Source organism: Canis lupus, chromosome 29 (assembly GCF_011100685.1).
Source record: "Canis lupus familiaris isolate Mischka breed German Shepherd chromosome 29, alternate assembly UU_Cfam_GSD_1.0, whole genome shotgun sequence".
Lineage (NCBI taxonomy): Eukaryota > Metazoa > Chordata > Mammalia > Carnivora > Canidae > Canis > Canis lupus.
In genome coordinates, this window is record NC_049250.1 from 28,291,560 (window position 1) to 28,305,264 (window position 13,705).

A 13,705-nucleotide genomic window follows, 5' to 3' on the forward strand; every position below is an offset into this window, starting at 1 on the left:
GATTGCTCCTAGTTACAAATCCCTGATCTAAACTTTTAAAAATTTGTCATGCCAATGAGTAAAAATAAATTTTTAGTGAGTAGTCCCATAAATTATATTCACTTATCAATCATAAAATACTGCTAATCTCTACAGTAATTTATTGTATAGATAAAATAAATAGAGATAAAAATGGTCTCAATTTCATGTCCCCCAATAAATCATGATACTCTGGAAGTTAACTGGCTCTAGAGAATTTTGAAAAACAAAGTATTATTATTTCAGACATACAACTCCTGGAAGAATCAAAGCCACCTTAAACCTTTTAATTTAAATGAAATTGTAGATCATGACATGCCGTGAAGTTTGAATATTAAGCTCTGAAATTTTTCTCTGAACTTATTCTATCAATAAATAACCTTTGGGCACTCCCCTCCCCCCAAATAACAGTAAACCATTATTCATCTTAATTACCAAGTCCTTTGGCAGTTCCTCAAATTTCACACCTGAAGTAAGTGCCTCTATTCATTTCAACCTAATTCTGGCCCTGCTCTGCCTGCCCCTGTGAATGAACTTCACTTTATGTGAGACCCAGAGCTATCTCCATGCTCAGGAAGATTTTCTGCTAGTGCAGTCAGATGTACTCTTAAATCATACCCTCCCTGAAGTATAAGATGTGTGGAGTGCTGATTTCTTCTCTGCCATCTCCCCCAGTTTCTACCATCTCCCCCAGTTTCTACCAGAGTACCCAGAGTACCCAGCACCAGAAAACCCTCAACAAACATTTGTTGAATGAAGGAAATATTTAAAAATAGGTGACAGATATATAAACAGATATATAAACAGACAAACATCTAGATAGATAATATTTTAGAGCAGTCAAGTTAATCTTAAGACTCAATCAAACAAATCAGGTAACAAAAGAAGTTCTCATCTAAATATAAAATACCCTTACCCAAGCTGAGAGGCTACCATCCTGGAGCCCAAGTAGCAACTCCAGACAAGTAACCAGTCAAAGACAGGCTGCTCCCAGCCCACACACAGCAAACTTCAAATTCACAGGATATTAGAGTAAAAATATATGTTTATCTATTAGCTGGCACTGTTTAAGCTGCAAGAGACAGAGACACAAATTTAAACCTATTTGAGTAAAAAGGGGAACTGATTAGGAGGATTCTGGAGTGTTTTATGGGACCTAAAGAGAGTAATATGGGCTTGGGGAGTTGGATACCGGGACTTCAATCACATCAAGTCAGTGAGACAGTGGGGGACTGTCTCAAATCTCTGTGCCTTTTCACATCTACCTCCTTCCCTACTTCTATGTTAATTACTTTAATTTTCATACTATGAGGTAGATACAAATAACATTTTTATCTTATGGATAAGGATGATGACTCTGAGTAAGTTGTTCACGGTCATAAGCATAACAAGGGCCCAGCTGGGATTCAAATCCAAGCAGTCTATTGCTAGAGCCCATTAACTTATTATTATGGGACATTTTTAAAATAAATACACAAAAGTAGAAAGACTAGTACAATGAATCCTGTGAATGGACTAATCTAGCTATGACAATCTAGGACACACACACGCTATAACAATCATCAACTTATGTTCACTTTGGTTCTAGGTGTCCCTAGACTTAACAATTAACATTTTCTTAACATCATCAAATATCCAGGGACGCCTGGATGGCTCAGCAGTTGAGCATCTGCCTTTGGCTCAGGGCGTGATCCCAGAGCTTCAGGATTGAGTCCCACATTGGGCTCCCTGGGAGGAGCCTGCTTCTCCCTTTGCCTATGTCTCTGCCTCTCTGTTCCTCGTGAATAAATAAAATCTTTTTTAAAAGTCATCAAATGTCCAGTCGATATTAAAATATCTAGTTGTTTCATAACTTTTGTTTCCTACAGGTGATTAATTTGCATTGAGTTCCAAAAGTTATCCAAACATTACATTTGATCACCATATCTCTTAAGTGTCTCTCTCTCTCTCTCTTTTTAAGAGCCTATACTTTATTAGGTTAGATAAGGCCTAAATAGTTACATTTGAAATAGAAACGGACATATGGCATAAAACATAAGAACAAAAGTAAAATGGGAATTTAGAAATAACTTTTGGTGACAGTCACCAAGAATATTATTATTGCTCTAAAAATACATATATAGCGGAATAATACATGATACCTATTACATCCCTTGTAAATGACAAAGGATTCATATACCTCTAAGTACTCAAACACTTTCCTGTACGTAGGAGATCCAATGCTCAAACATATACAAAAGATGGAAATACATTTATACCTAACTATTTTACAAATTCAAAAAAACTCTATTATGGTAAAATTTAAACATGTTAATAGTAAACATACTACCCCTGATAAGCTTCAACAATAATCATGACTAACCTTGTTTCATATATAACCCCACTCATTTATCTTCTCCCATATTATTTTGAAGCGATTCCAGACATGGTAACATTTGGTCTATAAATAGTATTTATCCTTAAAAAATAAGGATTTTAAAAAAATAATAAAAATGCCATCATCACATCTAAACTACTAACAACAAAATCTTCATATCATCAACTATCCAGTCAGTGTTCAAATTTCCACTTGTCCCATAAATTTCATAATAGGACTTCTTTCATACAATATGTTTGTTTAAGTTAAGACTCCAGTAAGGTCTACAAATTATAATCAGTTGACAGTTTCTCAAGTCTCTTTTATTGTATAGGTCCTCCTTCATTTCTCTTTCTCTCCCTTGTAATGTACATATCTGTTGAAGAAATTTGGTCCTACGGTATATCCTACCTCCTAGACTTTACTGACTACAGCCCTATGATGTCATTTAACATGTTCTTCTGACTTCAGTATTTCCTATTAACCTAGTAATTATTTTAAAAAATTGATCTTGTAACAGGGTTGGTTCTTTGAAAAGGCTGCTTCATAGGTGGTGTTATATACTTCCATCAGGAGTCACATAATAACTGGTTGTCTATCTACCTATCTACCTGGTATGTTGGCAGTTAGTGATGATTACTGTCCATAGTAGCACTGCCCAAGATAAATATAATGAGCCACAGATGTAATTTTAAGTGTTCTAGTACCCCTATTTTTAAAAAGTGAAAATAATTTTAATAATATATTTTATTTAACTCAATATATCTAAAATATTATCATTTCAACATTTATTAAAAATGATTGAGATATTTTATATTCTTACTTTCATAAAATTTTTCAAAGTCCTGTGTTTTTTCCATTCATAGCTGGTATGTGTTAGAACCTGCTTGCACTGGCCCATGAAAGCTGTCATCTGAACTCTACATTCACAACATCCCATTGATAGCTAAACATTGGCTATGGTGGTAGTATTTACACCACAACAAATATCACAAAGCAGGTTTTTTCCATCTCAGAGAGCCAGTAATTAAACATTTACCAGCACATCACTGCTTATAACACATCTTGCTTTGGACCAGCCCCATTTCAAGTGCTCAATAACCACGGATGGCTAATAGATTTTATATTGCAAATAGCCCATCACAGGGCCTGCAGTTGAGGGTAATCTGTTCTATTATTCCTTCTCTGTTTATTAGCTGGAATAGTTCTATAGATTAAAATTTTCTTCATTAACTATTTAACTATCTTAATTAATGTACAGTAAATTTAAGGAAGGCAATGTAAATCCTTAATTTTTTCCTTTATTAACTAGTATTCAAAATAATGAGTTGATTCCCTAAAGTACCCAATTAGTATTTCTTGGTAGCGTTATAAACCCATCGATTCTAACATATTTGACTGTTTCAATCCATTGCATTTACTATTTTTATTGATGACCATATTGTCCCACCTTTGGCCATAGCAGACTTTTAATCTGGAGCCCACATTTCAGACTGCTAAGCTACCACTAACACCAGCCAGATTTTATGCCTCATAACTTCAACCATTAGAAAGCGACTGATCTTATTTTCTAGATCAAAAGTTCAAAAATCCTGGGATTTATTGAACCAGCTTGTTTCAAGTGTCTACCACTATGTCCAGCAGTGTCACACGGGAACCTGGCAGTTCTGTTAGAAATCAAGGGAGGGGCTACCCGAGAAGAACAATTACTTGGTTGACAAAACAACAGATGTCCAGAATAACATATTTAAAAGATTACATGAAAATTTTAAAGCATATCATCTTTTTCATGTCATTGGTTGCTTTGTTTACTGATTCAACACATATCTATTAAGAACCTTTGACAGTCATGAACTATTATTCTGACTGTAAAAGTTAATTTTCAAAAAATAAACCTATATGAAATTCTTGAATATCTAAATATTTTTGACTTTATCGAACTGAAAGAGAATGAGTGTTAAAAATAACGCCAGGACACCTGCACCCCGATGTTTATAGCAGCAATGTCCACAATAGCCAAACTGTGGAAGGAGCCTCGGTGTCCATCGAAAGATGAATGGATAAAGAAGATGTGGTTTATGTATACAATGGAATATTACTCAGCCATTAGAAATGACAAATACCCACCGTTTGCTTCGACGTGGATGGAACTGGCTGGAGGGTATTATGCTGAGTGAAATAAGTCAATCGCAGAAGGACAAACATTATATGTTCTCATTCATTTGGGGAATATAAATAATAGTGAAAGGGAATAGAAGGGAAGGGAGAAGAAATGGGTAGGAAATATCAGAAAGGGAGACAGAACATAAAGACTCCTAACTCTGGGAAACGAACTAGGGGTAGTGGAAGGGGAGGAGGGCAGGGGGTGGGCGTGAATGGGTGACGGGCACTGAGGGGGGCACTTGACGGGATGAGCACTGGGTGTTATTCTGTATGTTGGCAAATTGAACACCAATAAAAAATAAATTTATTATTAAAAAAATAATAACGCTTTAGAAAGTAGGCACAGGTCCTTTAGAAAGAAGCACAGAGGCATAATTGCACATATTTAAGACAGAGCATCTTTTTGTTTCATATGAGTTCAAGAAAGAGGCACCTTTTACTCAGATTGTCCCTTAGACATGAAAACTAAATTTTACATTAAATGATCTCATTCTAAATTTATCTACAGCAAAAATTAAATGAAACAACAAAGACCTCTAACGGAAAACTGTGGCCCCTCCAACTTCTTAGTATCCTCTTACTGAAGTCTCTGAGGGTGCTAACGTTCATCCAACATCCCTACTAATCAACTGAAGATTGGGCAGATGGGTATTTCAGTCTCGGTCATATGCTTGCATAATTTTCTGTGAGCAAAATATGAATAACTTATAGTCTAGTAAAAACAGAATGCACAATAACCAAAACATTCAAAGAATGAATCGTTAAAATTCACCAGGTATTCCAAAATAAGCAAAGAAGTATTTTCATGATTTTCTTTCTAAAAACAAAAATATTAGTAAAGGTTTCAAAACTAAAACTTAACTGACCTTCAAATTATAGTTGTCTTTAAAAAAAATTGTAGTTGTCTTATAAGATTTAAGGTTTTTCAATAAGCTTGTTGCACAAGTTCGTAGACAATTTAACAAACATGCACAACCATAAAACATGCTGGCAGGAAAAATAATTAACCTGGGGGAATAAACAGGGAAAGTTACCAGGCAAGGGAAGGCCTAGATTCCAAGACTCCCACAAACAACAAATTGTTATCCAGTTCATTTTATTTTAGTATCTTGGTTCCTTTTTGTGGGTGGGAGGAGGCCCAGGAGATAATTTAGGGAAAATAAAGATATTATAATTAACTTAAAATTTTTCATTCAAAATGGAAATTGTATTATTGAGAGAAAAATATATACTTTTAGAACTCAAATGATGTATTTTATTGAAGACTAGCAATGAAGGAAAGAATAGGGCATAACTAGTCATTCTTTTTATTTTTGTAATACTGATGATTCTAATTGTCCTGTGCTTTGAATAACAGTAATAGATTTTTGCAGATTTCCCTTCTAAGAGGGGCTTGTACTTCTCCAGGAAAGTGTTTTTTTGGTCAAAATACTTTTATTTAGAAGTGTGTTATTTAATAGTTCTAATTTGGTTAGCAACCTTTAAATATATTACTTAGTCATTTATGATAATTTGGCTTATATAATTATACTTATTCATATTTGCTATATTCCCTTGAATTATAGGTTTCAGTGATTTCTAGGGGATTTAAAAGTACAAACAAGAGTTATTATCCTTGCTTAGTCACTATATTTTATATTATTTATATCAATATAATCTGTTGCAAATTCAAGTTGATATTATTGCTTGTAATTATGTTCTACTGCATGCACTAATAAATGATACACTGTCATTTTTTTCAATCAACATCTACAGAAAGATTGCCAGTGAAAGACACTATGTTAGTCTGTTATGGATAGTCCAAAACTAAATATGAGAGATGCTGTTCCTTTAGAGACTTTGTAGCAGCGTGGTGGTGAAGAGAAATTCATACCTCTGCATGTTAATATAATGTGGTAAGGGTAATGATAGGTAGGGGTCCTGAGTATTTATGAAGGCAAAAAGGTGTGTGTGTGTGTGTGTGTGTGTCTATCTGTAGGTAGGTAGGTAGAAAAGACTTTCTAGGAAGAGATGATAACTGAGGTAGGCTTTATTAAAGAATAATTAGTAATTAATCAAATGATGAGAAAGAGGGTAGAAAGGAGGGTGTTCCAGATAGAAATAGCACCACTGTTAGAGAGCAAAGTATGATAAGAAGTGGAGAGAAATGATAAGAGATTAAAACAGAAAGTCAGATGGAGGCCAGATCATAGAATTATTGAATTCCATGTTAAGGAGCTTGAACTTTATCTCACAAGCAATGATGATTCACTGAAATGTTTAAATAGGGAGAGAAAAATGGTAAGATAATGACAGGGCCAAACCAGAGACTAGAAGACTAGTTAAAGGATACTGTAGTATTCAGAATGAGAGATGAGAGCCTAAAATTAGGACAGTGATAGCAGAGGTGCGGAGTAGGAAAAGGCTTCAAGAACTAATCAGGAGGTAAAATGCATAAGAGTTGGTGATTAATTGAATGCGGGACACACAGAAAATATAAGAGTTAAAGACAAAAGACTTCAAGAACTAATTAGGAGGTAAAATGCATAAAAGTTGGTGATTGATTGAATATGGGACACACAGAAAATGGGAGAGATAAAGACAGTTGTGAAGCGTAGCACCATACCAAGTACAAAGAGAATATAGGAGAAGAAGTAGGCTTCACAGGAAGTAATGACTTCAAAAATTTTAGATTTGTTGAGTCTGAGATGTAACCGAAGCATAGATGTAGCAGCCAATCAGCAGCTCTGCAGAAAGTTTTGAGGTACAGCTGTAGACTTAGTGACATTATCAAGTGATAGTTAAAATCATGTCAATGGGTCAAGCAACTCAGAAAGATTGTAGAGAGAATTTTTCCCTCTCAACTCACTGTGAAGTTATACTTTTAGAGTGTTTATCTTCACCATTAACTGAGGACTTTAGATCCAATACCCCCCATGACTGGATCAATCTACTTGATTCATCATTAATTTCTGTATCTTTGAGGTTATCTTCTGAGTCTTAGAGATGGAGGCTCATATTAAGTGAAGAAGCACAAAACAACAAAGACAAACAAAATATCTAAAAATAAATATATTGACAGTTCATCAGGACTGTCTCTTACATTCCAGGGGCACAACAATACCCTCTAACATAATAATTCTTCAGATTTGTTCTACTTCTTAGCTCAGTTTTTATATCAACCTCTACCTGTCTAGCAGAGATATCACCAAATTTTTAGTGATTCAGTTGTCTATTAATATATCTTTTGACAATATGCTATCAAAGTAACAATTAGCAATAGTACCATAAGATTTCTTAAGGAACTTTTAAAGTAGCAGCTGAATTCCTTGATTAGTCTTTAAAACTCCAATTTTTGTTTACTTTTAAGTTAAATCAAAACTATTTTCTGAGCAGCTTCAAGAAAAGAACCATGAATAAAACTCTTATAATGACATTTTAGAATCATGTGTGGCAACCATGCAGATTAGCACTGACACAATTTCCAAGAGCTACTAAAGATAGATCTTATGTAATTGGGCCAAATGAGTGGGTGGATTTTTTTTTTTTTTTTTTTTTTTAAGTAGGGCCATGACCTCTGAGATCTTCTGTTGTTTTCACTATGATCTATAAACTGAACAAAGTGCTATTTTCTTTTTCATAGAAGTAGGCCATTACTTGTCTGGGACCAAGGCATTGCATAGGAATGAAGGCATATTGTTTTTAACAGCAAATATGGGCTACTTGTGCCTCCTCTCCTATGTCCCATGTCCAATCAAGGTAAACAATTGCTATGACAATTTACATTTCTAATTTTCGACAATTCTAATTTGCCATAATATTTTTTGATGATCTAGGACTCTGCTGCAGAATCCTTCTAATCAGCAATAATTAAATTGCTATCAGTCAATTGAAGCTGACAAACAAGATGGAACTTGACTGCCATTGCTGGTCAAGACCTTCCCTTTTCACACTTGATTTAAGGCAGGCATCAAATGTGATTTTCCTGGAGATAAAAAAGTGAAGTGAGAATATAAAAGATAACCAGAATTCAGTTCCTCCTTGAGGGGGCTCACAATGGAGTATTGGGGACAGATATGTGGAACAAGCGAGGTTCCTTCACATTCACACTTTAATCTGATTCTACAGCTTAAACAAGAAAGGGAAGATGGAAAAGAACATGTGCTTGATCTATGTCATCCTATGCAAGTATGTGGGAGTACAAAGCTTTTACCTCCTACCCAAACTGAGACCAGGCACATAAACATATTTCATTCAATCACAGTATTGAGAATGATCTCTTCGAAATGTTACAATAAACAAGGATTTAATGTTAACAACAGATACAAAAATTTAGCCAGTTAGGCACAAATAGCCAAAATAACAGGCTTACTACAAATCCTGTATTTGACATGGAGCAAATCCAAGCATAGCACTGGAATGCACGAATTTACCATATAAAAAATTTAAGAAAGTTTTTCCATGATCCTCAAAGTGAATCTCAAAAGCACAACGTCCAGCAACGGACTCCACAAGCCAAAGAGAGATGTGGAGAAAGTGGAAGGGATTCAACAGAGAGTCACAGAGATGATTAAAGGGTTGGGAAAATGGGAGCTAGAAATTATTTAGCCTAAGTTAGAGAAGACTACCAGGTTTCTTAATAACAGTATTCAAGCATAGGAAGGGTTGTTATATACAAGATGATGAACAGTTGCTTTCTATCTTAACTGGAGAGTGGAGAGAAGAAACAGACTTTGGCTACAGCATGAAATATCTAAGTTAGACATAAAGAACTTTTAAGAATGAGGATTATTGGATCAGAGACCTCAGGATCCTCTTATTACACCTATTCCTTAAATGATGCTGTTTCAGAGGATCCTTCTTAAACTCTTTCTGTTTTCACTTTGTCCTTAATTAATTTTATTTACATTGATTTAAATTACCTATTATAAGCTGATAATCATAACATAAGTATGTTTGGGGATATACATATAATATATATAATTTATATATTATATGTATAATAGATATTACAGTGTATATAGTACATACACATTATACTACGGTATGTATAGCATATACTATGATATACCACAATATTTATATAGTATAGTATAGTCTATACACTGTATGTATCTCCAGTCCAGACTACTTTCCAAATGCCCCCTGGACATCAGGCTTCTGTCTTTTACCTGTTCTACTGCAATAGCATCATAACTGATAACCCTATCTCTTCCAATCTTCAATTCCATGCTTGGTCTATATCTTGGTGTGAACCTTTCTATCTAAAAGCAAGTCCAAGCATTTCCCTGCTTACAATTTTCTGATAGATCCCATTATTTACTTGGTTTCCATCATTTGGCCCCTTAACCTATCCATTATCATACCCTGTTATAATCACTCCCCAAATGTTATTAATTCTAAGAGAATTTCACTCCTTTCATCCTGCTGTGCTTTTAGAGATCTGTGCTTTGTTAAGTCTCAGTACTCTTCACTCCTCCTAGTACATACCACCTCCCTTTTTTCTGTATTCAACTTCTCTTCAGCGCCAGGAATTTTTCATTGACCTTACCACATTGGACTAGCGACCCTCAATAAATGCTCATGAATTTCCCTGAAAACTTGCCTTGAATACTTTAATGTCGTAGCTAGTCTAAGAGCCTTCCCAGACTTCAGATTCAGTAATTGCTCATTTAGAAAACACCTAGGTAGCTTGCTGATAGAATCTAGTGATCAACCTTCAAGAGTGGTATATAGCAAACTCTTGTGTTTATCACACTAGATTCTGGCTGCCATTCATTTGACACTCCCTGAATAATTTCCTTAGGCATTTCCATATCACTTTGCTACTACTGGACCTAGTGGCACAGGTCCATCTCTTTTCCTCCATCTCTTGGCCTGGCACAATTATTGACACATATACTTAGGCACTTTATGTGCATCTTCTCCAACTAATTCCTACAACACTCCTGTGAGGCAGGATTAGTGTGCCCATTTTACAGATGCAGAAGTCACCACTTATCCACAGATGACATAAATGTATGTGAATGTGTGTATGCATATATGTATATTTATGATACATATATATCCTATGAGCTCTAGTGTACTTAACATGTTCTCATAAATATCTCAAAGGAGACTCAAAATGAAATTTCCAAACATGAATTCATAACTTTACCCCCAAACTTTGCTCTTCGATGTTATCTGTTTTAGTGATTGGTGTCGGACACTTAAGAGTCATCCTCCACACTTTACTCTTCTTTAATCCCCATATCCAATCCATCACCAACTTATATAAACTTTCCCTTCAAAATATCTCTTAATTTTGTGCAGTTCTCTCCACTTTTACCATCATGAATCTAGTCCAAGTTTTCATCATCTCTTACAATAGCCTCTATTTCCTTTAGTCCTCATCTTATCCGTTATCTACAGCCAAGATGATCTGAAAATCCATATCTGATCATGGTGCTTCATGCTGTCCCTTTTTCCTACCGCATTCAAAAGTCCTTTAGCAGTTTCCCATTGTTCTTATCAAAAAAACAAACTTAAAACTGCTCTTCAATGGATCACATCCACTTCATCACAAGCCTACCTTTACTCACATCCTGCTCCCTCCTCAACTGCTCCATCCACTGGTGCTTGCTTTCTATCCTCCAAACCTCATTCTTCTCCAGGCCTCTAAACAGGCTGGAAGGCTATCTCTCTTTTCCATTTCTCTGAGTTAACTCTTACTTATCTTTCAGATACCACTTTCCCAGAGAAATCTCTGATCACTCTCAAAATGCCAAGTGTTATTATAAGCTCCAAAACCACATTTTTCTCCTTCATCTCTCCTCCCTTCTTCTTTACATTTGTTTTCGTGATTATTGATGGTCAACTTCCTCTTCCTCTTGCATCATGAGAGCAAGAACTGTCTATTCTTTTTTTAAAAAATATTTTATTTATTCATGAGAGAGAGAGAGAGAGAAGCAGGCAGAGACACAGGCAGAGGGAGAAGCAGGCTCCATGCAGGGAGCCCAATGCAGGACTCGATCCGAGGACTCCAGGATCATGCCCTGGGCCAAAGGCAGGCGCTAAACCGCTGAGCCACCCAGGGATCCCAGAACTGTCTATTCTTGCTCACTATGTTATCTCTGGTACCCATCTCTACTACCTGGCATGTAGTGTTCAAAGAATTGCATAAATTAATTTGTTGGCTTATTTTGCTAGGCACTGAGCTGAGTGCTTTACATATAGAATTTCATTAAATGTTCACAACACATTTATAAGGTTACTGCCTTTCTATTATTAGCTCCATTTTATTTTTATTTTTTTAAAGATTTTATTTATTCATTCATGAGAGATACAGAGACAGAGAGAGGCAGAGACACAGGCAGAGGGAGAAGCAGGTTCCATACAGGGAACGCAATATGGGACTCAATCCTAGGGCTCCAAGATCACGCCCTGGTCCAAAAACAGATGCTCAACCCCTGAGCCACCCAGGTGTCCTTATTAGCTCCATTTTAGAAACGAGAAAACTAGGGTCTAGAGATACAAAGTAATTTTCTCAAGTCTTTGCAAGATGAAAACTGAAGTCCTCTACCGTAAAACCATAAGCCCATCATTTGTGGATATCTTTGTAGGCATGAATATATTAACGAATGTGGTATCAAGCACATAAGCAGGAAGAAGTCTCTGAATCTCAAATTGATAATTTGTGTCTCTTGAGCAAACCTGAAAATCCTGAAATATTTAAAGAGTCAACAACAGAATCCCACGGTTGTTAGGTTAGGTTCCTTGAACAGAAGAAAAAAAGCAGCCTGGACCTGAATTGTACTTGTTCAGTGAGCCTAATTGTTCCACTGACCAGTGAGGCATAATAACTTTGCACAGTACAACACTGACTGTGACTGGCCTGGGGGAATATATCTCAGAGCAGTCAAAAAACTTATCAAGCCAAAATTAATGAATTGATTCTCATTTCACCAAAAGGAAAACAACTTACCTCACTCATGCCAACTATCCTTGTTCATGCGGAAGACTCCGCTAAACCCTTGCAAGTAGTAAGTAGTGCAAAAACTTTGAGCAGTTGATCCAAAGGCGCTTATGGAGTTTTCCTTCTCCACCCACGCTGTCTGGTCCACTCCTTCTGAGAACAGAGGCATAATGGTGCGGCCATTCTTTATGGCTCTTGTTGCAGGAGTAATATCTCAAAGTTTGAGGCAAATTTTATGTTGGTTGATCACGAATGCTTGCAAGGGCTTCGTCTTCATTTCTGTAAGTTGTGTTAAGGGTTTTTAGATTATCATTACATCTTTTATGAAATTATTTTCATCATGACTACTGAGTTCTCAGTAGACCTGGGAGGCTGGTGGGTATGTAATCTGTAGTTTATGATAAAGTCTTCAGAAGATCCACTAGCTTAGGATTTTGAGAAATAGAAATAATTTGTTGAACTCAAATAATATGGTCTCAGATCTATAACTCAGGTTGGGGCATCCCAAAACTGGGTTCATTCACTATATTCGAGATATATTAGATTTTGGACACTATCTCAAACCAATTTGGGGGGCACCTGGGTGGCTCAGTTGGTTAAGCATCTTCCTTCAGCTCAGGTCATGACCCCAGGGTCCTAGGATTGAGCCCCATGTTGGGCTCCCTGCTCAATGGGTTGTTTGCTTCTCCCTTTCCCTCTTCCTCTCTCTCTCAAATAAATAAATATTTAGTACACAGTAAAAACTAAAAAAAAAAAAAAAAAAAAAAAAGTCTCTAAAGTGCTTGTTGGCTATGTTCACTAAACTAGGGAGTAAACTGGTTATCTCCATTCCTCAGTAATTCCAGAATATTGTTTTATAAAATAAACATTCCTCTTTACATTCTATTAGACCAGTGGTTCCCTCAGGGGTTTGAATTTTGTTGAGTTAGTAAAAATAACTAAATAAATGCTTTTTAAAAGCATTTTAGGGATCCCTGGGTGGCTCAGTGGTTTGGCGTCTGCCTTTGGCCCAGGGCATGATCCTGGAGACCCGGGATCGAATCCCACATCGGGCTCCTGGTATATGGAGCCTGCTTCTCCCTCTGCCTGTGTCTCTGCCTCTCTCTCTCTCTCTGTGTGTCTATCATAAATAAATAAATAAATAAATCTTTAAAAAATTATTAAAAAAAATAAAAGCATTTTAAGGAAAAAATGAAGAAAAGAACATTAAAAATAAGGTTACCATCCATTAACAT

The 13,705-nt window shown here is 35.9% G+C and overlaps 1 pseudogene; it reads right to left on the reverse strand.

The window, feature by feature from the left end:
* The window catches only part of LOC102156848, a 116,271-nt pseudogene extending 102,760 nt beyond the window's left edge, over positions 1-13,511 (reverse strand).
* Between the last annotated feature and the right edge of the window lie 194 nt (positions 13,512-13,705).